Source organism: Mastigoproctus giganteus, chromosome 3 (genome assembly GCF_048544385.1).
Source record: "Mastigoproctus giganteus isolate SK-2022 chromosome 3, ASM4854438v1, whole genome shotgun sequence".
NCBI lineage: Eukaryota > Metazoa > Arthropoda > Arachnida > Uropygi > Thelyphonidae > Mastigoproctus > Mastigoproctus giganteus.
The window spans coordinates 139,206,902-139,229,798 of NC_143577.1; the positions used below are offsets into that span (position 1 = coordinate 139,206,902).

Genomic DNA, 22,897 nt, shown 5'->3' on the forward strand with positions numbered 1-22,897 from the left:
AATAATGAGCTGAAGCCTCCTTTATTTTTTATTTTTTAAGCCTCCTTTCTCCTTTATGACAGCCTCTAGACTTCATCAAACATTATCCACCAGTTTTTGTGAATGTCTTCCTATATTTTCTAGCATTTTCTTCTTCAAAGTGGCAATCAATACATCTCTGTTTTTTTGGGCATTTTCTCATTAATTAATTATATTACAAATAACTACAAATAACATTTATTTACAGGAAAACTAATAATGAGCTGAAGCCTTTCTCCTTTATGACAGCCTCTAGACTTCATCAAACATTATCCACCAGTTTTTGTGAATGTCTTCCTATATTTTCTAGCATTTTCTTCTTCAAAGTGGCAATCAATACATCTCTGTTTTTTTGGGCATTTTCTCCTCAGAAGCACCCGACAATCCACTTCATCTCAGAGATTCTCTATAGGATCAAGGTCAGTGCTCTTGGCTGGCCAGTCCAACTTTACAGTGCTCATGTTTTCAGATCAGTCTGTCACATGCAAGCAGGATGTTGTGGAGCACTGTGCTGCTAATACAAGTATGGACCTGTCCCTGTATGTTGCCACAACATATATCCTTGTCCGAGACATCTGAATAGGCCTCAACATTCATAAATTTATCCAAAACAACTAATAGTCCCAAGCCAAACCATGGTCTCATTCCTTATCTAAACCTCGATTTTTCATTAGATGTGCTAAGGCTGATCAGGATAAAAATGTAGCATATCATAAATGGCTTGTATCCAGCTATCCAGCTTAATTTTCTGTTACACTAAAACTTACAACAATTGTAAAATAGTTATTAATCAGTCCAAACTCAATTTTAGACAGGCAGAGAGTAGAAAACTTGCTTCTTATCTAAGTGGTAGTCAAGCATTCTGGTTTCTTGCCAAAACTATTGCCCATAACTTCTGTCCATCAATGCTCCCACCTCTGTTCTATTATTTGATTTCCTTTGTTGGATTACCATTTTAAATGTTCTGATCCCAGTTTTTTCTCATTCATGTCAGTGAAATTATTCTTGTAGGGATGAAATCTACAACCAGATAGTTCTGTTGAATGCTCAGCTAAAGACAAAGTCAACTTACTGCCATTTCACATTTCCTCAAACTTTTGTGTCAACAATCTTGGTAAACCATCTCCTGTCATATCCATTACATTCCACTTGATACCTCCTTTGGTCTCCTGACAACAGGCTGTTAGAAGAATTCCAAACAATGTTGGTGCTAATTCCTATTGCGCCAAGTCCTATTGGAATCTCTCCACTTGTTCTCAATAACTGTGTTCCTGAACTTGCACCAGTTCTGTGTAGCATTTTTACATTCTCTTATGCTATTGGTGTTTTCCTTCTGCTCATGTCCAGCCAGTTCATAAAAAAAAAAGGCAATAAATGCCTCCCTTCCATCTTGAAGCCTTCCATCTGATCAGTGATTGCCAATATTGATTCTGTTATTCAATCCACTGGTGATATAATAGCTGATTTTTACTCATCTTAGAAAAATTGGATGAGAAAAATTTGTTTGAACTCAAGCTGTTACTCTTGACATTTATAACACTTTTGATTGTGTTTGGCATAAAGGTTTTCTAAATGAGCCCTGATCTTATGGATTGTCAAATGTTGGCAGTTCAATATCGTTTTCTCTCTGCACACTGACTGCAGGTGATGATAGATGGCACTCTGTCTTCTAACTTATCTACTACTAATGCTGGTGTATCCCAAGATTCATTTCTTTCTTCCACCCTTTCCCTTTGGTCTTCTGACAGTAGGCCGTTAGAAGAATTCTGAACAATGTTGGTGCTAAGAAGGCTCCAAGTCCTGTTGAAATCTCTCCACTTATTCTCAGAAACTGTGTTCCTGAGTTTGCACCTGTTCTGTGTGACCTTTTTACATTTTCTTATGCCACTGGTGTTTTTCCTTCTGCTCATGCCCAGCCAGTTCATGAAAAAAGAGGTAACAAATGCCTCCCTTCCATCTGATCAGTGAATTGCCAATATTGGTTCCCTTAGTCGATCCACTAGTGATATAATAGCTGATGTTACTCACCTTTGGAAAAATTGGATGAGAAAAATTTGTTGGAACTCAAGCAGTTACTCTTGACATTTATAACACTTTTGATTGCATTTGGCATAAAGGTTTTCTAAATGAACTCTGATCTTATGAATTGTCAACTGTTGGCAATTCAATATTGTTTTCTCCCTGAACACTGACTGCAGGTGATGATAGATGGCACTCTGTCTTCTAACTTCTCTGATAATGCTGCTGTATCCCAAGATTCACTTCTTTCTTCCACCCTTTCCCATATTAGCATTAACATTAGTAGAGGCACATGATGCAAGAAAGCAAGCTTATACAGCATCAGCCAAAAAAAAAAAAAAAAAAACCCTTCTCATTTCACTGATCCATTCATTACAAATGTTTGTCTTGTTCTACCTTGAATTTATTTAAGCTGTCAACAATCATATGTATATTAATGGCTTTCTTCCACTGGCTCAGAATCCTATCCATAGTTTTACTGATATAAAACTATATAAAACACAGTGCATTCCACCTTCCAGCTTCAGAAACTTTGCACTGCATAACTAGTGTCAACTTCTTGAATATCAACCAGCAGTTCCTTAAATACTGATCTCCAGGTATTTCTCCAAAGTGGTAAAAAAACAATTAATTTCAAGCCTTCTAAAACTCAGTCCTGCCTTATTGCAAATTTGTTTATTTTATGAATAAACAAAATTCTTTGTTTATTTGATTTTTTCTCCTTATCTTTGATGATACATGCAGATTTCTACGCAAGATCATATATCGGCAAAGGTAAAGGAAGCCAACACGAGAAACGACGAGAAATATAGGATAACTTACGCAGAAAATTAGTTTCCCGATATGGCACTCTAGCGCTGTTTGCTTGGTAAACAGACAGTAGGTGTTATTAATCTGGAGCAAAGTCAAGAACGATATATTGATTGACAGATAGGCATGGCACACGATTTGATGACTGGCGCGCAAACACAACACACAGTAACATCGGTTTATAGAAGCACTCTGAAACACTAATGGTAACTTGCCCTAATGAATCTTTCCATAATGGTGAAAAAAGGTCAGGTTAACTCCACTTGAATCCCATGGGAGTTTGAACCCCTCCCGAAGTGATGGGGGTAGCGTAACCTTTTTTCTTTAGAATCATGGGTGGACTAGTGCATAAATTGTTTATTAACAATATATTTATTTTTTATTACCATACTTTTATTTTTAAAGACACTCGTGCAGATATATACACGTATCATAACGTCAATCAACACCTCAATAGCTATTCACTATCGAGGTGTTTCTATATATATAAAGAATATCTTTCTTTCTTTTCCTATTATTTCCTAACCTAACATTTAAGTTTAGGTCACAAAATATAAGGAAACCTTTTCTGTTATTTCCTAACCTACCATTTAAGGTCAGGTTACGAAATATAACAAAAAATAAAGAAACCTTTTCCTTGTTTTTTTTTCGTAACCAAACCTAAATCAACAGTATAGTAAAACACTCATGAACTTCAAAAATCTGCTTTTAATGAGTAAAAAACATGATGAAGAACATAAAAATGAACAGAACAAAACTTTTATTAATTTAGTTTTCATCAAAAAATCAACCAACGTTTTGCAAGGAAAATAAAACATTTTCCTTGCAAATTTCTTCCATCTTTAAAAGAATCATCACTACTATTGCCTGTTTACCGTTCATCACAACACTATTATGCACCGTTCTTTACTCATAAATACACATTATAATGCCAACCAATGACTACACAGTAGCTTGTCGTCTGTCGCACCCAACACCAATCATTTCATCATTTGCCACTCCTACCTGCCAATCAATATATCCTTCTTGATTTTGGCTCCAGACGGATAACACCTACCATCTGTTTACCAAGCTATCAGCGCTAGGGTCCAGTGTCGGGTGGCATAAGCACATCACAAATATTGCTTCGCGTGCATCAAAAAAAATCCAAAAAACTGGTTTTCTTTTTTGCATTACTTTTCTTCTAAACAACTGTTCCAGCCCCAAGCGCCAAGTGAGTGACCATAGCAATTTCTGAGTGATTTCCAAGCAATTTTCTTAAAGAGTGGCTGATAATTATAGTGATATTCTTCATTTTTCCAGAATTATTTAATTTTTCTCTTCTAATGTAAAGAATTTAGCATACCTAACAGAAAGGAAAGACACTTTTCTTCTTGTACATAGGACTAATTTACTAATGCACTAACAAATAATCTTATTTTATTGTTTGGTCACTGGTGCACCACTTCTGCCTTCACGTGGCGGAACTGAAAATATGGGAGAAGAAAGCCACCCTCCCAGGGCTAAAAGGAGCAAAGATGGACAAAACTAAACAGTCCACTTATGGATCTTTTGATCCAGATCTAGATAAACATGATCCAGATCATGATGACACAACATCCCATGCTAAGAGACAAAAAAAAGAAGGAACGGATAATACCATACCTCTCTTTTTAATACTACACTCCTCCACAGACCACCATTGGGTAAACTTTCCCCATTTTTGATACAAAAATGTCTTGAAAAGTGGCTGGCCCTCCAAAAATAGTAAAGCGATTAAGATCTGGAGATTTATTAGTTGAAATGATTGAATGTAGACATGCTGAGAGATTATTAAAAGTATCTACCTTTGGTGGAATTCACACGACAGTTACCCCCACATGCTACCTTAAATTCCTCTAAAGGGGTAATATCAGAATGGGATCTGTTAAACGTATCGGAGGATGAACTTTTCCACGGACTACAAGAACAAAATGTGGTACACGCCAAAAAAACATTATCAAAAAAGATGGAGAGCCTCACCCTGCTCAAACAGTGATACTCACATTTAAAACACCAAATCTACCTACCACCATTAAAGCTGGTTAGATGTCAGGTAAGACCTTACATTCCAAATCCAGTCCAGTGATTAAGTGCCAAAAATTTGGTCATTCACAAGCTGTCTGCAGAGGTGTAGATACCTGTGGTTCTAAAGAACGTACACACACACAAACTGCAACACTGAAATGCAGAGTTGTCTTGACTGTCGTGGCAAACATTCTGCCTTCTCAAAGGAATACTTTCAATGGAAACAAGAAAAGAATATTCAAAAATATAAAATAGAGCAGAAAGTGTCATACCAAGAAGCAAAGACACATTTTGCAGTACCTAATAAGTCATTTACATATATGCTTCAGTCACACAACAGCTACACTCAGTAGCAGCTCAGACTGACTGCTCAGTCCCTCCAAATTTCTCGATATCTGGTTGGACTAAATCACTCCTTTCCTCATCAAAGGAACAATCTGCCTCCTAATATGCTACTCAAGAAGCGAATACGCCTGTAACAATACCTCCAGATAAGAAACTCAATGACCAACCAACAGAACAAAACAAGAGCCCTGAAAGAAGCAACACCACTAAATTGATATTTTATACCATGGACATTGATGAAAAGGTAAATGAAGATGATGTAGTTCTTGAGATTCATGCAGAGGATGACTTTGACACAGGAAGGCAAACCGTCCCAAAGAAAGAAAAAGCAAAACTAGACAGGCGTAAACAAAAATATCTGCCCTAAGTAATCAAACACACCAGTTAAAACCAAACAATGAACCAGTGATTCAATGAAATTGTCACGGACTTTGTTCTAATTTAGATGACCTATACAATCTCCTAAGCGAATATAAGCCTGCTGCAGCATGCATACGAGAAACAAACCTGACGAATGCAGTATCAATAACAATCAAACACGTCATCATGTATAGAAAAGAAAGAAACTGCTCTTATGCAGCTCATGGAGGAGTAGCACTGTTAGTAAACTCTTTAATTCCTGTTCTAGACCTCTAGACCTGTTCCCCTGCAAACACCTTTGGAGGCAATTGCAGCCCGCATCACCATTGGCCTAATGATAACATTAGTCTCATTGTATTTGTTACCAAACCACAATTACACCCTTGCTGATTTAGATGACTTAGTAAGACAAATACCCACTCCTTTCTGTATTCTGGGTGATTGGAATGGCCATCACCTCCTATGGGACTCTCAACATCTTGCCTGCAGAGGAAAAATAATTGTAAAATTCTTAGATAAACACAACCTAACTATTTTAAATACCGGCGATCACGCATATGTGCATTTACCATCTGGATCAAGCTCTGCTATTTATCTGTCAGTATGTTCTCCAACAATATTTCCTCTCATAGACTGGACAGTTACTGACAACCAACGTGGTAGTGACCACTTTCCGATTACGGGTTCTCCTCTGCAGAGTAACATTAGAACAATTTAGAAATTTGATTGGACTAAATATCAAGAAATAGCTCATTTAAATTCCTCAGTCATTGCAACTGACAAGATTGATTCTGCAGTGAGCTATATTACACAACAAATAATGGTAGCATCTGCTATCCCCTAATCAATGTTTAAAATCCAGCTCCATCCAAAAATGTGGTGGAATAAAGCATGTAGCATTGCTAAAAGAGAAATAAATAAATACTGGAATCCGTTTCAAAAAAACCGAACCAATGAGAAACTCCTACAGCTTAACAGAGCAAGGGCTAAGGCTCATCATGTAAGACGAATGATTAAAAAAGAAGCATGGGCGCAGTATGCTGCCACCATAAACAGATCCACAGATACTGCTACAGTGTGGAAAAAATCAAAAGAATTAATGGCAAATACTCGCTTGCAACTTCTCCAATTCTATTTCTGAAAGGGAGGGAAATTTCTGATCATGTAGAAATTGAAATTGCTAATGCATTTGGCTTGTATTTTGAAACACACTCAACTATTTCCACATATGAACCAGCCTTTCAGTGTCTAAAATCCAGGAAAGAAAAGTATAAACTGAATTTCAGTACCGCTCTCCAACATTCATACAATCTGCCATTGACCATGATTGAATTGCTCAATGCGCTCACACGGGTGAAGAACAGTGCTCCGGGTCCTGACGTAATTTATTACACAATCATTTCCCATTTAAGTGAAAGATCATTAAGTGCTCTCTTATGACTCTATAATAGAATTTTCTTAGAGAAATATTATCCCACTAGCTGGTGCCATTCTTTTGTGCTAGCTTTCCCAAAACCAGGAAAAGACCACATAGATCAAACAAACTATCAGCCTATCTCCCTAACCAGTTGCTTGGGAAAAACATTGGAAAAAATAGTTAACACGTGACTAACGTGGTTCTTGGAGATTCAAAACATTCTGAGACCAAGCTAGTATGGTTTTCGGAGAAGTAGGTCAACACTTGATCTCATTATCCAAGCAGAAGCAAATATTTGGAATGCTTTTCTAAGAAATGAGCACTTTGTTATGATATGTGTTGACATCGAAAAAGCATTTGATACAACTTGCCGATATGGCATTCTTTGTGACTTACATAAATCTAGTCTTTGGGGTAATCTACCGAAATTTATTCAGAACTTTCTAGCTAACAGGTCCTTCCAAGTCCGATTCCATTCGTCACTTTTTGGAACATATGTACAAGAAGAGAGAGTTCCCTGGGGCTCAGTGCTGAGCGCCACACTTTTTGCTATCAGGATTGATTCTATAACCAAGTGTATACCAAACACAGTTGATGCATATCTTTATGCTGATGACCTTGCCATCTCATGTCATTCTCAAAATATGCGATTTATTGAAAGTCAACTACAAGGTACCATTAATAGAATAGTGTCTTGGGCCAAAAACAATGGTTACAGAATTTCTAAATCGAGAACAACTGCTGTACACTTCTGTCGTAAACGTACATTACATCCTGATCCAGACCTTCAGTCAGACTCTCATTGTATTACATTTCAGCCCAGTACTCGATTTCTTGGTATAATACTTGATAAAAAACTAAACTTCCTTAAACGTATAAAATATATTCGTACCAGCTGTCTTAAGAAACTAAATATTCTCAGAGTAATCTCCTCTATATCATGGGGTGCAGATCGTTACATGTTGTTACATCTATACCGCTCATTAATTAGATTCTGCTTAGACTATGTGTCTCCTGCACACACCTCAGCCAGGCGAAGTGTACTGAAATGGCTCAATCCCATACATCATAATGCACTACGAGTTGCACTGGGAGCCTTTCATACATCTCCAATTTTAAGTCTATGTATGGAAGCCCATGAACCACCACTAGACCTTCGACAACATATCTCTTCAGACTAAAATTTGAAAACCTCTATCAAACTAAACCACGTCTCAACAAACCATCTGCCATTAGACTTCAGGCTTTTAACACAAGCTGGGGCCTCAACATGAATAATATACTGCAGGTTACTAGCATGGAAAGTCAGACATGGCAAATACCCATGATACATAATGACAAATACTATCAGAAATGGGGAAAGAATAATCTTCAAGATATTATCATTAGACAATTACATCTGGCCCACTCCACTCAGTTTAGAAGTTACATGCAGCTATATACAAATTGATCCAAGGCTGCCAGTAAAGTTGGTACAGCTGTAGTCCTGCCATATGCTATCATTGCCAATCAGCTCTCCTCAGAATGTAGTAATTATACTGCTGAATTATATAATATGAAACACAGCTATAATGCTCAATATGTTCCACGTTGATATCAATATTTGTAAAATAATAAGAGAAGTTTACAGTATATAGAACACTTCCATATGATACTCTCCAGAAATTAAAACAAAAAAATCAAAAAACTTACATTAGAGACTATTTCATTCACTTCCTTTCTCTCCAGGTGTAACCTATCGATACACTAATGTAAGTTTTTCTATTTTTTCGTTTTAATATCTGGAAAGTATCATATGGAAGTGTTCTACGTACTATATTGAGGTAAACTTCTCATATTATTTTACAAATACTGCTGAGTTATATGGTATCCTATTAGCCCTGGAGAAAATAAAAGAAGCCTCATACACCGAATCCATCATTACTGATTCGTTAAGTGCTGTGAATTGTATGCAATGTAAATGCTCCAGCAGTCATCCTCTGATACAGAAAATCTGGGCTCAGTTAATGGAGATTCATACATGTGGTCAATGCATATTTTTTTGTTGGATTCCTGGACACTCTGGAATCCCAGGAAATGAACAGGCAGATTTAGCTGCCAAAAGTGCTTCAAATCTGATCATACCAAATTTCAGGACACCATATGTTGACTCTAAATCCATTATACAACAGACCTCTAAAGAACAGTGGAAACGGATATGGGAAAAAGAAACAAATAATAAACTTTATGAAATAAAGAGAGAACCCAAACAGTGGCAGTCTAGTCTGAGAGGAAATATAAAAGAAGACACTCTACTAGCACAACTGCACATTGGTCATACTTACCTCTCTCATAGTTACTTATTAAGAAAGGAAAATGCCCCACAACGCAGTAATTGTTCATGCCCACTCACCGTAAAGCATATCATCTAGAATTCCCACTATATCTAAGAGAACGAAAAACTGCTTTCTCCTCACATTTCAAAAACTGAGTCAATTAACACTCAGAATGTTCTAGGAGATTGTCAGGATATGGATGACGTTTTTGTTTTTCTGAAGTCAGTTGATAAATATCACCTTGTCTGAACTTTTACCAAAATCAGAACAAACAAGAAAGATATACTAGTCAGAAATGAAATCATTGCATTATAGCCACAGTTGCTCATTCTCAAATCCACCGTTCCACAGAATATTGTTTCCACATCTGGGTTGGTGCTCCCAAAATCTTTTTCTCCCCAAAAAAAAAAAAAAAAAAAAAAACTTCTTCTCTCCATTCAAACTAGGGCAGTCAGTTTTTAATTAACGATCCATCTCTTACAAAGTCTGTATGTCATAGACATTCTGTTTCTGTTGCATGCTTTTATAGATCCATGGGCACTGTTCTTCTGAATTGGAATCCCTAATTCCCCCACTCTCTTCCAAACCAATTTGAACATGTGCTTCAAACAGTCAGCATCTATTCATTGTTATTGTTAAATTCCATACTCTATACCAAGGGTTCCCAACCTTTTTTTGCTTGTGGATCCCCTGAGTCCTAACTTTACATATGTGGACCCCCATACATTCATATGTAATATTCCTAAATGAAATATTTATTTGTAGGTTAGTAAAAGCTAATAATTAAACAATTCCAATATAATATAAAAAATGTAAATTACAAATTTTGAAAATTTTATTTGATAAAACTGAAACATATTTTTACTTGTAATGACAGAATTAGTAAAAAAAAATTTTTAAAAATACAATTTCAAACAACATATAAATTTATTCCTAAGGCTATTAAATAGGATCCCATTAAATAGGCCCTACTAATGAGATCCTTGTGACTGATGTTTTGATATTAGCATTCTAATATCTGGTTCCAATTTTGTGAGAGTCAGACGAAGATCACCTCTTTTTACTATATCAAGTCGATTACGATTTTTTGTTAACAACTGTGTTACATGACTAAAGCCGGATTCCACAAGATAAGATGATGGAAAACAATGACATACATTTTAGCTTTCTCCCATAAAAGCGGATATTTACATGCAATGTCACTATTCTTCCATGCTTTCCTTTTTTGAATAGACTTTGGACTGTCTCATCAGACCGCAATTCAACAAGTTCCTCTTGTAAATCAATTTCAACATCAGCAACATTTACCTCGAATGGAATCAGCACCCAATCTGGGATGTTCAGATCTAGTAGATCCTTGAACTGAACTTGCATGTCTTCATAATTTTTTTTTAAATGATCAACATACACAACACAATCACCATCTTTTAAATCACTGCTAACTGAAGCAAGGTTTGGAAACTGGTCAAACGCACGGCATGAGATATTAAGACTGTACAATTTGAGTTTTCCCTAGGAATGCATTAATGGCTTCTTTGCTCGATATTAAATCACAATTATGTCCTTGCTGCAGCTTATTAAGAGAATTCAGTTTTTCAAACACATCTGAGAGGTAAAATGTCTGTTTTCATGGCAACCAACTGTTTTCCAATCTCCTTTTCATTTATAAATAATACAATACTGTCCCAAAGGACGACGAAGACAATTGCCTTTAGACAACCATCGCACCTCTGTATGCAGTACAAGACAATCAAATCCTTCTTCATTTTCATCACAAAATTTGCGAAAGAGACAATCTTGAAGAGCATTAGCCTTAATGAGGTTGACAGCTTTTATTACAAGAGTTAAGGCTTCATGAAGACATCCACTCAATCTCTTCGCCACCAGATGTTGGCGGTGAATCATGCAATGTATGCAAAATACTTTTGGCGGTGTATTTTTTAAATGAGTGATAAACTCTCTGTACCTACCGACCATGGAAGGAGCACCATCAGTAGCACAAGCCATTAAATTTTCAAGTGGAATATTTTTTTCTCTAAAATAAGACTGAACTTCCTTAAATATTGTTTCACCTTTAGTATCTGTTTTGAGGAATCTTGCAAAAAGCATTTCCTCTCTGAGTTGATTATCATCCATACATCAAAAAGGATTCTTCTGCTCCTATGCTTATCTTTAGTCACTCCAATTTCTAGGAAAAATGATATATCTCTTTTGGGGATTACCCTGACTTCTAATCTCTCTTGGCACAAGCACATTACAAATATTGCTTCCTCTGCATCTAAAAAACTTGGTTTTCTCTTTCGCTCTCGGCGTTACTTTTCTTCAAAACAGCTGCTCACTCTGTAATGGAATATTGTTCCCACATGTGGAGTGGTGCCCCCAAAACCTCTCTGAGGCTTCTTGATTCCATTCAAAAGAGGGCAGTTAGGTTAATTAATGATTCATCTCTAACAGAGTCTCTCCACTCTCTTTCTCATAGATGTACTGTTTCTGCTGCATGCCTCTTCTACAGATACTTCCATGGGCACTGTTCTTCTGAATTAGCTTCTATAATTCCCGCTCTCTCTTTCAAAACAGTCCGAACACGTGCCATCACCAGCCAACATCCATTTACTGTCCAACTTCAAACCACAGAACGAACTTTTCATCTTCCTCATTTATTCATTCAACTGCCGTTTTCTGGAACAACCTTCCTTCATATGTATTTCCTGAAAATTACAATCTACAGAAGTTCAAGTCCGATGTCAACAAATATCTTCTTTCGTCTTCTCAACCTCGAACCCAAGCACGGTACTAAGTACTATAGGTTCTAATACCTCTCGTGTTTGGGGTTCACATAAAAAAAAAAAAAAAAATATGCCAATAAAAGTGCTTCATTGCCCATCAAAGTTGATTCATCGAGTTGCATTGGAAACTGTTTCACTCGTAATTGAGCAATAAGTTGATTTTCTACATCTTCAGACATTTCATCAATGCGTCTGGATATTGTGTTATTGCTCAAAGGAAGGTTATCAGTAATTTCACGTGAATTTTTGTTTAACATTGTTGAAATTACAACTGATATCGAAGGCAAGATGACAGTTTCACCAATGCTATGTGGCTTTCCAGATTTTGCTATTATTTTGCTGATTTCATATGATGCTAATAAACTGCAATCTTTATTGCTTGCTTCTTTACTAAAAATCTGATCCAATTTGTTTCTTCCTTTAAAATTGTCTTGTAGTTTTCGGAAATACTCCACTGATTTATTTTTCTTTTCGCAGTGCCTTGTCTCCAAATGGTGACGAAGCTTACTTGGCTTCATGCTATCATTAGACAGCACAGTCATACATATAAGACACATTGGTTTTGTGATATTCTCTGGTGATTCAATAAAACCATACTACAGATATTCAGTCAAATATTGTCTTGTTTTCTTCTTTGCATGAGCCATGGGTAATCTGAAAACAATAATAATATTATTAACCTCAAATATTTAACGTTGGAAATGCTTGTAGGTTCTAATGGAAATACAGTTCACTAGAACAATAACGTTCAATGACACAAACAATAGATTTCATCACGACGATGCCGATTACTCACTATAGAATGAAATGACTGCCTCTGACTGACTGACTCTTTCTAGATTAGTCGGTGCTTAAATAATGTTTTCTTCTTCGAGAATTTTCTATGGAAAGAAATTTTTTTTTGCATCAACTAAAGAAGGTTCCAGAAAACAGAAAATACGAGTATCTTCTAACTGTGAATTTCTGGACTTTTCTATGACATTAGTTTATTTTATTATTATTATTTTTATTTAACAAATTATTTTATTTATAATATTTTATCATGAATCCCTTAGCTCATATTATGGACCCCCGAAATACAATTTTTTTTTTCTTGTGGACCCCCTCAAAGCTTCTATGGACCCCTGGGGGGGGGTCCATGTGGACCCGGTTGGGAAACGCTGCTCTATACGAAACCGACTTTTCTTCTTCCTCATTTATCCCTTCTATTTATGTTTTCCAGAACAACCTTTTTTTTTGCATTTCTGGAAAACTACAGTCTTCAGAAATTCAAGTCTACTGTCAATGAGAATCTTCTGTCTTCTGAGTCTTTGACCTTTACATGGTACTAAGTAACCCATTTATTTCTTGCTTTTATTTTAAAAAACAAAATGCATGCTGTAGCTGTAGTATGAATGGGGCTAAACTTTTAGAAAAACAGTAAACCCTCATGTTAACCAATCACAATATAATAGACTTCAAAAATAAGACAGTTCCAGATGGGATCTAAAGGGGCGATATCCCCCCCCCCATGGTTAAATTAATGTTTTATTTTGTTTACTTCTGCTTGATGATTTTTTGTTTCTCCAAAAAAGTGTTTAGTCCCCCCCCCCTTTTAACTGATTAGCCTTCCCTCCCACTTTATAAGATACTAGGACTGCCTCTGAGATAGTTTTCAGTGAATCAGTAATATTCTCTCTTTTGATAATAACTATCAATTAAAATATTTTCTCAAAGCATTGTGCCAGGGAGCAAGTAAGTTTCTCCCCATCACATTCCCCTGGCCTACAAAGCATTTCAAACATTAGTAGTAATCATCTGATTCACATTTGTGTCTGGAATTTTTCTTTGAGAACTTGGGTGCTGTCATTTGCATGTGTGTGTGTGTGTGTGTTGTTGTTATTTAGTTTTTAGAAGCATTAGCAACTAAGGCCATATTGCTCCGGGGATATGCGGTGGTCATTCCCTGCCTTTCTGCATCCTCCGTATTTGGTGGTCATGGGCTCGAACCCTGGTCTAATCAAGAAGTGTGTGCTACGCACTGCTGCTCCTGCCCACCTGGCTACGGAGGCGCCGTGTGTGTGTGTGTGTGTGTGTGTGTGCGCGTGCGTGCGTGCGCATGTGCGTGCGTGTGTAGCTTTATTATTGCAGTTCCTAGGGTTCTGTGTAACTTTATTATTGCAGTTCCTCAAATCTGCCTTGTATTTGTGTTGGTCATCTCTGCAAAGCTAATAACTTATGTTTGTGTGCATAGTTATTTGTTATATGCATGGAAATCTACTTCCCAGCTCACATCATTGCCTCAAGGAGGTAGACAGTCTTAAATACAGAATTAATACATGGTCTTTTGGCCTCCCACCACAATCCCAGTGTTGAAGTGGGAGTGCCCAGTAAGGAAAGGAAGATAGCAGAAGTGGAGAGGATAGAGAGAGAGGCATGGCAATGGACAAGGTGAAGGGTTCCATCAGAATATATGCAGTACAATCAAAATGTTCCTGGACTTGCACATGAACACAAGATAGGATTAAATCTGAAACTGTTTGCAATTCTGTCTTGACACAATAGGAAGGAGTATTCTCAAATAGAAGTGGTGCAAAAATATTTGCTGATATTATCAAGGCAGCATTAGGTGGGTCAGAAAGCTGCTAGCCCGAGGAAGATACACAGACTAATACATTAACAGTAATTAAATTGCAGGCAGAGATGAAAGCAATCCTGCACTGCTTCTATTAGGACACAATGCATCTGGTAGAGCAAAGTGTGGGGGATTACAAGGCATGCTAAATGTCCCTCACTGAATAAGCAATTACATGGGATATGTTAGGTTACTAAGTGCTTATATACTAATGCTAGAAGTATAGTGAATAATTTGAAGAATTAGAAGTATTGATTAGGTCATCAAATTTGGACATTGTAGGGATATCAGAAACATAGTACCACTTGGAGTTACAGAATATGAATATGGAGAGTACAGTGTTTATAGGAACAACAGACAGGACTGGAGTGGGGTTATGCTCTTGGTTAAAAAACACATAGACTCTAAGCCAGTGCATCCAGTTGATGTGGATGGCCAGCTGAATGTTGAGTAGTTTGTGGTATTAAATGCAAAATGAGGAAAACTGAAATGAGAGTTGGAGTATTTTATAGGCCAAATGACTATACTGAACTACACTATATAGACAAATGGAATGGGCTAGTAAAACTGAATCGTATAATAGAAAGATTTTAACTCTCCAGATTATGATATTTTTGAGATTAGGATAGGGAGATTTCAAGTTTTCAATGGCATTTGTGGCCTGGTTGCTCACACAGTAGTAGAGCTTTCTGGATTTATTGGATGACTGCTTTCTACACTAGTACATTTTCACATGCTAGTGTAGAAAGGAGACAACAAAGGAAAGCAGTACTCTTGATCTGATTGTCAGCAGTAACTCTTCATGCATTAACAATTTCCATATAAAAGAATCACTAGGTGGCAGTGACCATAGTGTATTGATGTGGGATTTACATAAAGATGTAACTACTGTACGGGGTAAAGAAAAGGATTCTGCTTTCATCAAGTTGACTGCAAAGATGTGAGACAGTTTTTAAATTATTTTCAGTTAGGCCAACTGCATATTATAAATGGGAAGAAGCATTCAGGAAAATAACTTTAGAAGTTACTAAGCTTTTCATTCCAACTTAAAGAAACTGTTCAAGATTTAGGCCTAAATGAGTGACAGATGCACTGATGAGACTAGTGACAGAGAAGAAAAATGCATGGGATGAATATAAATTATCAAGGATCACAGAAACATATAGTAAATACAAATTGGTATAAACTTAGGCAGGCTGAGGTAGATTGAGAATTTTTTAGCCACAATTGCAAAGAATAGCAGCAAAGAGTTCTCTATTTATATTAACAGTTGCAATACTGGTCCATTAGTATAAATGGCAAAACTCTTGACAATCCTCTTCTGGTTGACAACAAACAATAAATATTTTACATTCACTTCTGAAATTTTTAGGAATAGGAATACCAGAAATAAACCAAGTTATAACTGGAAGCTAAATGGTTTTGTGATATGTGAGAATAAAGTAGAAGAGAAATTTTTCTAGCTAAAATTAAATAAGGGACCTGAAGCAGATGGAAGCTATTCATTTATACTAAATGAAGCTGCAAAAGAGGTAAGTAAATCTTCAGCCATAATTATGAGCATATCCTTAGATTTCAGGGAGGTCCTTACGGATTGGACTATGCAAATGTCTCTCTCTCTCTCTCTCTCTCTCTCTCTCTCTCTCTCTCTCTCTCTCTCTCTCTTTTATTCACTAATCAAAGAAGTAATGCAGGATCATCCTGACAATAATGCAGTTATATGTCAGTCACAACAGAGATTCTTTAAGAGATCTTGTCTGATCAATCTGATTGGACACTTTTGTAACAACATAGTTACAAAGGAACTGGATGCAAAGAATAATTTTATATCATTTAATTAGATTTTAGCAAAGCTTTTGATACTGTTCCACCTGAAAGACTGCTAAACAAATTGGAGCAGTGTAGCATTAGGGACAAGTTAATGCTACTGATAAAGGGGTGGCAAAGTGGCAGAAGGTAGAGAGTGGCTGCAGTGGTCACAGCTCTTGGACTAATGTTATTAATTGAGTTCCTCAGTGTTCATTACTGGGCCCTTTATTGTTTTTAATGTTTATTAATTATATTGATGAATACACATCTGGTGAGTATGGACTTGGAAAACTCCGGGTCCTGAGCTGGATATCATTATTCTTGTCTTTCTTGGTGATTCCCTTCTATTTCTGACTCTCTCTCTCTCTCTCTCACTCAGGGTAACGTGGGATTTTATTTTATTTTTTTATTTTTGACTGGACCAGTATAAGCTTCAGGCTTCCTTGCACCATATATTCAAGTTTTCATTTACACAGTTATTTGATTTCTGCATTTCAAAGTAAAAAAGTAAGCTTACTAAAAAGAAAGGAAAGGCACCTTTCTTCTTATATAACCTTCATAACACACTAACCTCTTATCTCTTGGTCACTGGTGGTACCACCCTTGCCTCCAGGTTTATGGTGGGCCAGTAACTGGGGGGTGGGGGGAGTTATCCTACAAGGAGCAACCTGGATTATGTCAACTATCCAGGACTCCAGCACTTGAGCCTACACACTTGAGCACTTGAGGGCGCTGACTCTATTTAAAAGTTACAGCTGTCAGTTACAAGCTCCGCAAAAACGATAAGTGTTTGCCTTTTATTTACATGATTGTTGTTTTATATTGTACTTAATACGTAGTCATATAGTTATAGTTACGCTGGTTATTTTTATTTTAATTTAGATAAAGAGTTTTTGTGGATTTTACTTACGATAGGTAAAACCGTTATTTTTGTTCGATTTTTGTAGCCATTGTTTTTGTATATAGGGAATTCAAAGTTTTTGTAGGGAATTCAAATTTTTTAATTGAGGTAGCTAGGTAGCTCTAACGCATAATTATATAGTAATACGCTTCACTGTTTCTATTTCATAGTTTCTATTCAAATACTACTGACATTTAATTTATTGATTTTATTAATTTAAACTACCATGCCCCGAACTAGAGCAGCAAAGCAACGGGCACAAAGTGGCAGGAGTGTTGTGACTCGGGGGAGAACTGAGGGGGGCGATTCTCCAACGCGTCACAGCCTAAAAAAATGTGCAACTTGTGAAATGTTTGCCGAACTCTCTGGAACGGAACATGATATTGCCATGGGGGATGTCTTTGTGTGTGCGCGATGTAAGGAGTGTAAGGAAATCGGGCGACAACTCAGCGTTGTTATGGGCCTATATGAGAGTTTGAAGGACAGGGTGGATGCCCTCGAAGGAAATAAATTGAGGGGCCCATCAGGCTCTCAGCTGCCCACATCAACGCCAGAGCTTGCACTTGGTCATCGCGCAACACAGCGGCAAACCCCAAGGCAGAATGCGCTGGTCCCACAGGAACTATTAGTTGTTGGTGACTCTATTGTCAGGGAAACGGGGAACATGCTATGTAAAAAGGATAGGTGGAACAGGACCAGGGTATGTCTGCCAGGGGCAAAGGTTGATGACGTTGTAGAGCGAATATCATCTTTCAAGGGCACAAAAGGTGATATAGTTGTACACGTTGGCACTAATGATATTAAGAGTAGGAGACCGGCAGAATTACTCAACAAGTACAGGTCACTGTTGAAAAAAAGCCGAGAATTAGGGTTGCATTTGAAAGTGTCTGCAATTCTGCCCAGACACGATAGGAGGGAGTATATGATGAGAGCCTTGTCGATCAATTCGGCCCTGGAAAGATTGTGCAAGGCTCAAGGGGTAGAATTTTTTTCAGCCTGGACTGTACTTGTTAACAGGAGAGACTGCTTCTACAGGGATGGGATACACTTAAATAGAAAGGGTGCAAGAATATTTGCTGATGCTATCGAGGCAGTGTTAGGTGGGTCGGAAAACTGCTAGCTTGGGGGGATACAAAGACTAATAGTTTAACAGTAACCGCTGGCAGAGGTGAAGGTGATTCTTGCACAACTTCTATTAGAATAAGAAGCGACCTGGAGCGAGGGGTGTTGGGGGTTTCAGGGACGGATGGCAGTCATCCTGGAATAGTTGGGTATATGGGATGTGTTAGGGTAACAAGGAATAGGCATAGGAGCATGTATGCTTGCATGTATACCAATGCTAGAAGTATAGTAAATAAATTTGATGAATTTGAAGTGTTGGTCAAGACATCAAAGGCGGATATTGTTGGGATAGCAGAGACGTGGTGTCACAAAGATATAAGGAATGCAGAACTGGAATTTGGGGAGTACAATGTGTACAGAAAGGATAGACAGGACAGAAAGGGAGGAGGTGTTATGCTGTTAATTAAGAAAAACATAAAATCAAAAGAAGTGCATCCAGTTGATATAGATGGACAGTGCACTGTTGAGTCAGTTTGGTGTGACATAAGCACTGCGAAAGCAAAAATAGGAGTAGGAGTGTGTTATAGGCCTAATGACTCGAATGAGTACAATGAACAATTGTACAGAGAAATAGAGTGGGTCAGTAAATCAGAATGTCTTATAATGGGGGATTTTAACTTCCCAGATATTGACTGGAACTTGTGGGTTGGTCACTCACACACTAGTCAGACTTTTGTGGATTTATTGGATGATTGTTTTCTGCAGCAGCATGTTCGAGAGGCAACCAGAGAAAGTAATACTCTTGATCTGGTTATCAGCAGCGATCATTCGTGTATTAAGAATTTGCAGATAAAGGAACCACTAGGTGGCAGTGATCACAGTGTGCTGAAGTGGGATTTACTCAAAGAGGTAACTACCGTCAGGGGTAAAGGAAAGGGTTTTTGCTTCCGTAAAGGGGAGTACAGTGGTCTCAGACAGTTTTTAAATTCTGTACAGTGGGATCAACTGACGATGTTACAAACAGTAAATTCTAAGTGGGAAGCATTCAAGGAATTAATCGTGGAAGCTACTAGACTTTTCATACCGATGAAGAAATATTGTTCAAGGTTTAGGCCTAAATGGTTATCAAATGAACTAATGAGACTCGTGTCAGAGAAGAAAAATGCATGCGATGCATATAAATTATCAGGCGACGCAGAAGCCTGTAGCAGATATAAGCTAGTCTGTAATCAGGTCACAAAGGAGGTTCGGCAGGCAAAGGCGGATTACGAGAAATCTTTGGCAAAAGATGCTAAGAAAAACAGCAAGGATTTCTTTACTTATATAAACTCTAAAAGTAAGGGGATGAATATGATTGGTCCACTTGACATCGATGGTTCGACTGTTGATGATCCTGCTCAGATAGCAAACAAACTGAATGAGTATTTTGCATCTACATTCACACGTGAGGAATTATTACAGTTTGAAAATGGAAGAAGGTTATCAAATTGTAGCAGTGTGCTTAATGATTTTGTAATAACTGAGAGCAAAGTGGAGGAGAAATTGTTGAAGTTAAACATAAGAAAGGCACCTGGGGTGGATGGGATCTATCCAGTTATATTAAAGGAGGCGGCAAAGCAACTAAGCAAACCCTTAGCCATAATTATGAGAGCATCCTTAGATTCAGGGGAGGTTCCCACGGACTGGAGATGTGCAAATGTATCCCCAATTCACAAAGGAGGTTCGAAGGGTGACACGAGTAATTACAGACCAGTTAGTTTAACTTCTGTTCAGGGTAAAATAATGGAGTCACTGGTTAAAGATGCATTGCAGGATCATCTAGACAAGACTGCAGCAATAATTCAGACACAGCATGGGTTTGTTAAGGGAAAGTCTTGTCTGACAAATTTGATTGGTTATTATGATGTGGTCACAAAGGAACTGGATGCAAAAAATAATTTTGATATCATATACTTGGATTTCAGGAAAGCTTTTGACACTGTTATGCATGGAAGACTACTGTACAAATTGGAGCAGAATGGTATTAAGGGTAAGTTGCTACAATGGATAAAAGGATGGTTAAGTGGGAGAAGACAGAGGGTGGTAATCAATGGCTGCTGCTCTTCGTGGACTAATGTTATTAGTGGAGTCCCACAGGGTTCGGTGTTGGGTCCACTGTTGTTTTGTATATTTATCAATGATATTGATGAAGGTATATCAGGCTTAATGTCGAAGTTTGCAGATGACACGAAGGTTGGCAGGGTTGTTAATGACAGTAATGGCAGTGTGCTACTGCAACAGGATCTAGATAATTTGGGCAGATGGGCTAAGAAGTGGCAACTGAAGTTTAACCTTGACAAATGCAAAGTACTGCATATGGGTAGAAGTAACCCCAGAGAAACGTACCAACTGTGTGGTACTACACTTAAGGTGGTAGAAAATGAAAAAGACCTGGGAGTAATTGTGCAGTCAGATATGAAGTTTTCTGAGCAATGTAGACAGGCTGCTAGGGCAGGTCATGAGGTTTTGTCAATGATATATAGGAATTTTGCTAGCAGGGAAAAGGAGGTGATTGTCCCTCTGTATAAGGCAATGGTCAGGCCACGCCTTGAGTACTGCGTACAGGTCTGGAGGCCTCATTTTAGGAAGGACGTAGATTTGCTTGAGCGTGTACAGAGAAGAGCAACACGATTGGTGAGGGGAATGAAGGGATCCTCTTACCAAGAGAGGCTTAAGTTCTGCAAATTGCAGTGGCTGGAGACTAGGCACCTGCGCGGTGATCTGATTGAGGTCTATAAGGCCTTGAATGGGTTGAGCACGCTGAATTCTGATGGGATCCTCCCACTTATTCAGAATACGAACCTACGGGGACATAAGTTCAAATTAAGAAAGGATAGATGTAGAACAGATGTGCGGAAATTTGCCTTTAGCCAGCGGGTGGTTAATTGCTGGAACAAACTTCCATCTGTCGTTGTGGAAGTTGATAGGTTAAATAAATTTAAGGAGGAACTGGACAGGCATTTGGAGGGTATGGTGTGATTTTTTTTTTTTTTTTTTTGGCTGATGCTGCATAAGCTCCTACACTTGCTTTCTTGCATCAAGTGCCACTACTACTACTACTACTACTACTACTACACACATTCATCTCGCAATCTAAATGAAACGAAACGTTATTCAATCAAATACCTCAATTCAAGAGACTACAAAAAAAAAAAAAAGAGAATCAGCAGGAATATCCAACATTCCTTATATTATACTCTTTCATCCAAACCTAATGCCCTTTCACCCTTTCTAATCCAGATATGTTTGGAAAGATTCTCGGGCTCTACTAAAAATATCAACTCAGAGCTTTATCTGCCCAGACATGGAGTGCAGATTGTACCTCTCTGTTTCATCTATACGAAGCATTAATCAGATCTCACCTTGATTATGTAGCTCCCATCTATGATTCTGCCTGAACAAGTGCATTACGCTAGCTCAATCCCATTTAACAAAGTGTTTTCAGAACATCCCCCACACATAATCTCTACATTGATGCTCACAAACCCCCCACTAACTTTATGTAGGAAAACACTGTTACTAAAGTATGCTGTTAAGATACAAAGTTGTGTCTCACATCCCATTCAGTCATACCTTTTCAATCCACCTTTAGAAAACCTCTACAGAAATAAACCTAGCAGAGCCGGAACTAGGATGTGGCAAGTGGGGCGCCAGCCCCAGGTGCAGCATTTTAAGGATGCATCCGACTAGTTATATATTTTAAAATTGCTTCATTTTTGATTTAATTACAGTCAGACTTGTGTTTAACGAACTTCTTTATAGTGAATTTTTTGATTTTCTTTTCGTAATTACATTTAAAAGCTTCTGTCGAATGAAGAAAATTTCCATATAACGAATGAATTAACTTTGTATGCCTTGTTTCCACCTCTGGTCTTTAGGCAATTTAAACAATTAGAAAGCACAAATTAAAAGTTAAAAGGGATTACCATTTCAATGTAAGTGGAAAGTAAAATGTATGCAGCCACCTAACCCACATACCAAGAAGTCATGCTGGTCACTGCTTTCTATAGCCAGTTAAAAGATTAAGGCGTAGTCCCGACACTGATAATAGCTAATGGTCAACTTGTGTTCTTTGTTTAAAATAAAAATAAAAAAATTATTAAAAGAAATGCTGCATTCTCTTTGTACATGCTACTTATGATTCCTGAAATTTTTGTGAGAGTGAAAAAAAATGATAAATTCGGGATTTATAATCACTTACGAAAAAAAATATCAGGGAGGAACAGTGTTTTACAAATTTCGAAAATAACAGAGAAACTCCAATTACAAACTTCTATAAAGTATGGCCCGTTTTGTGATGTCACACCTCTGAGCTTTTTGGTTTGTCCTCCAGTGGTTAGTTCTTGTTATTTGGTT

General features: G+C 37.5%; 1 protein-coding gene across 1 annotated transcript in view; it reads left to right on the top strand.

Annotated features, from left to right (window-relative positions):
* Nucleotides 1-22,897, top strand: part of LOC150088287 (cubilin-like) — a 1,623,406-nt gene that overhangs the window by 1,112,591 nt on the left and 487,918 nt on the right. The window lies entirely within an intron of this gene.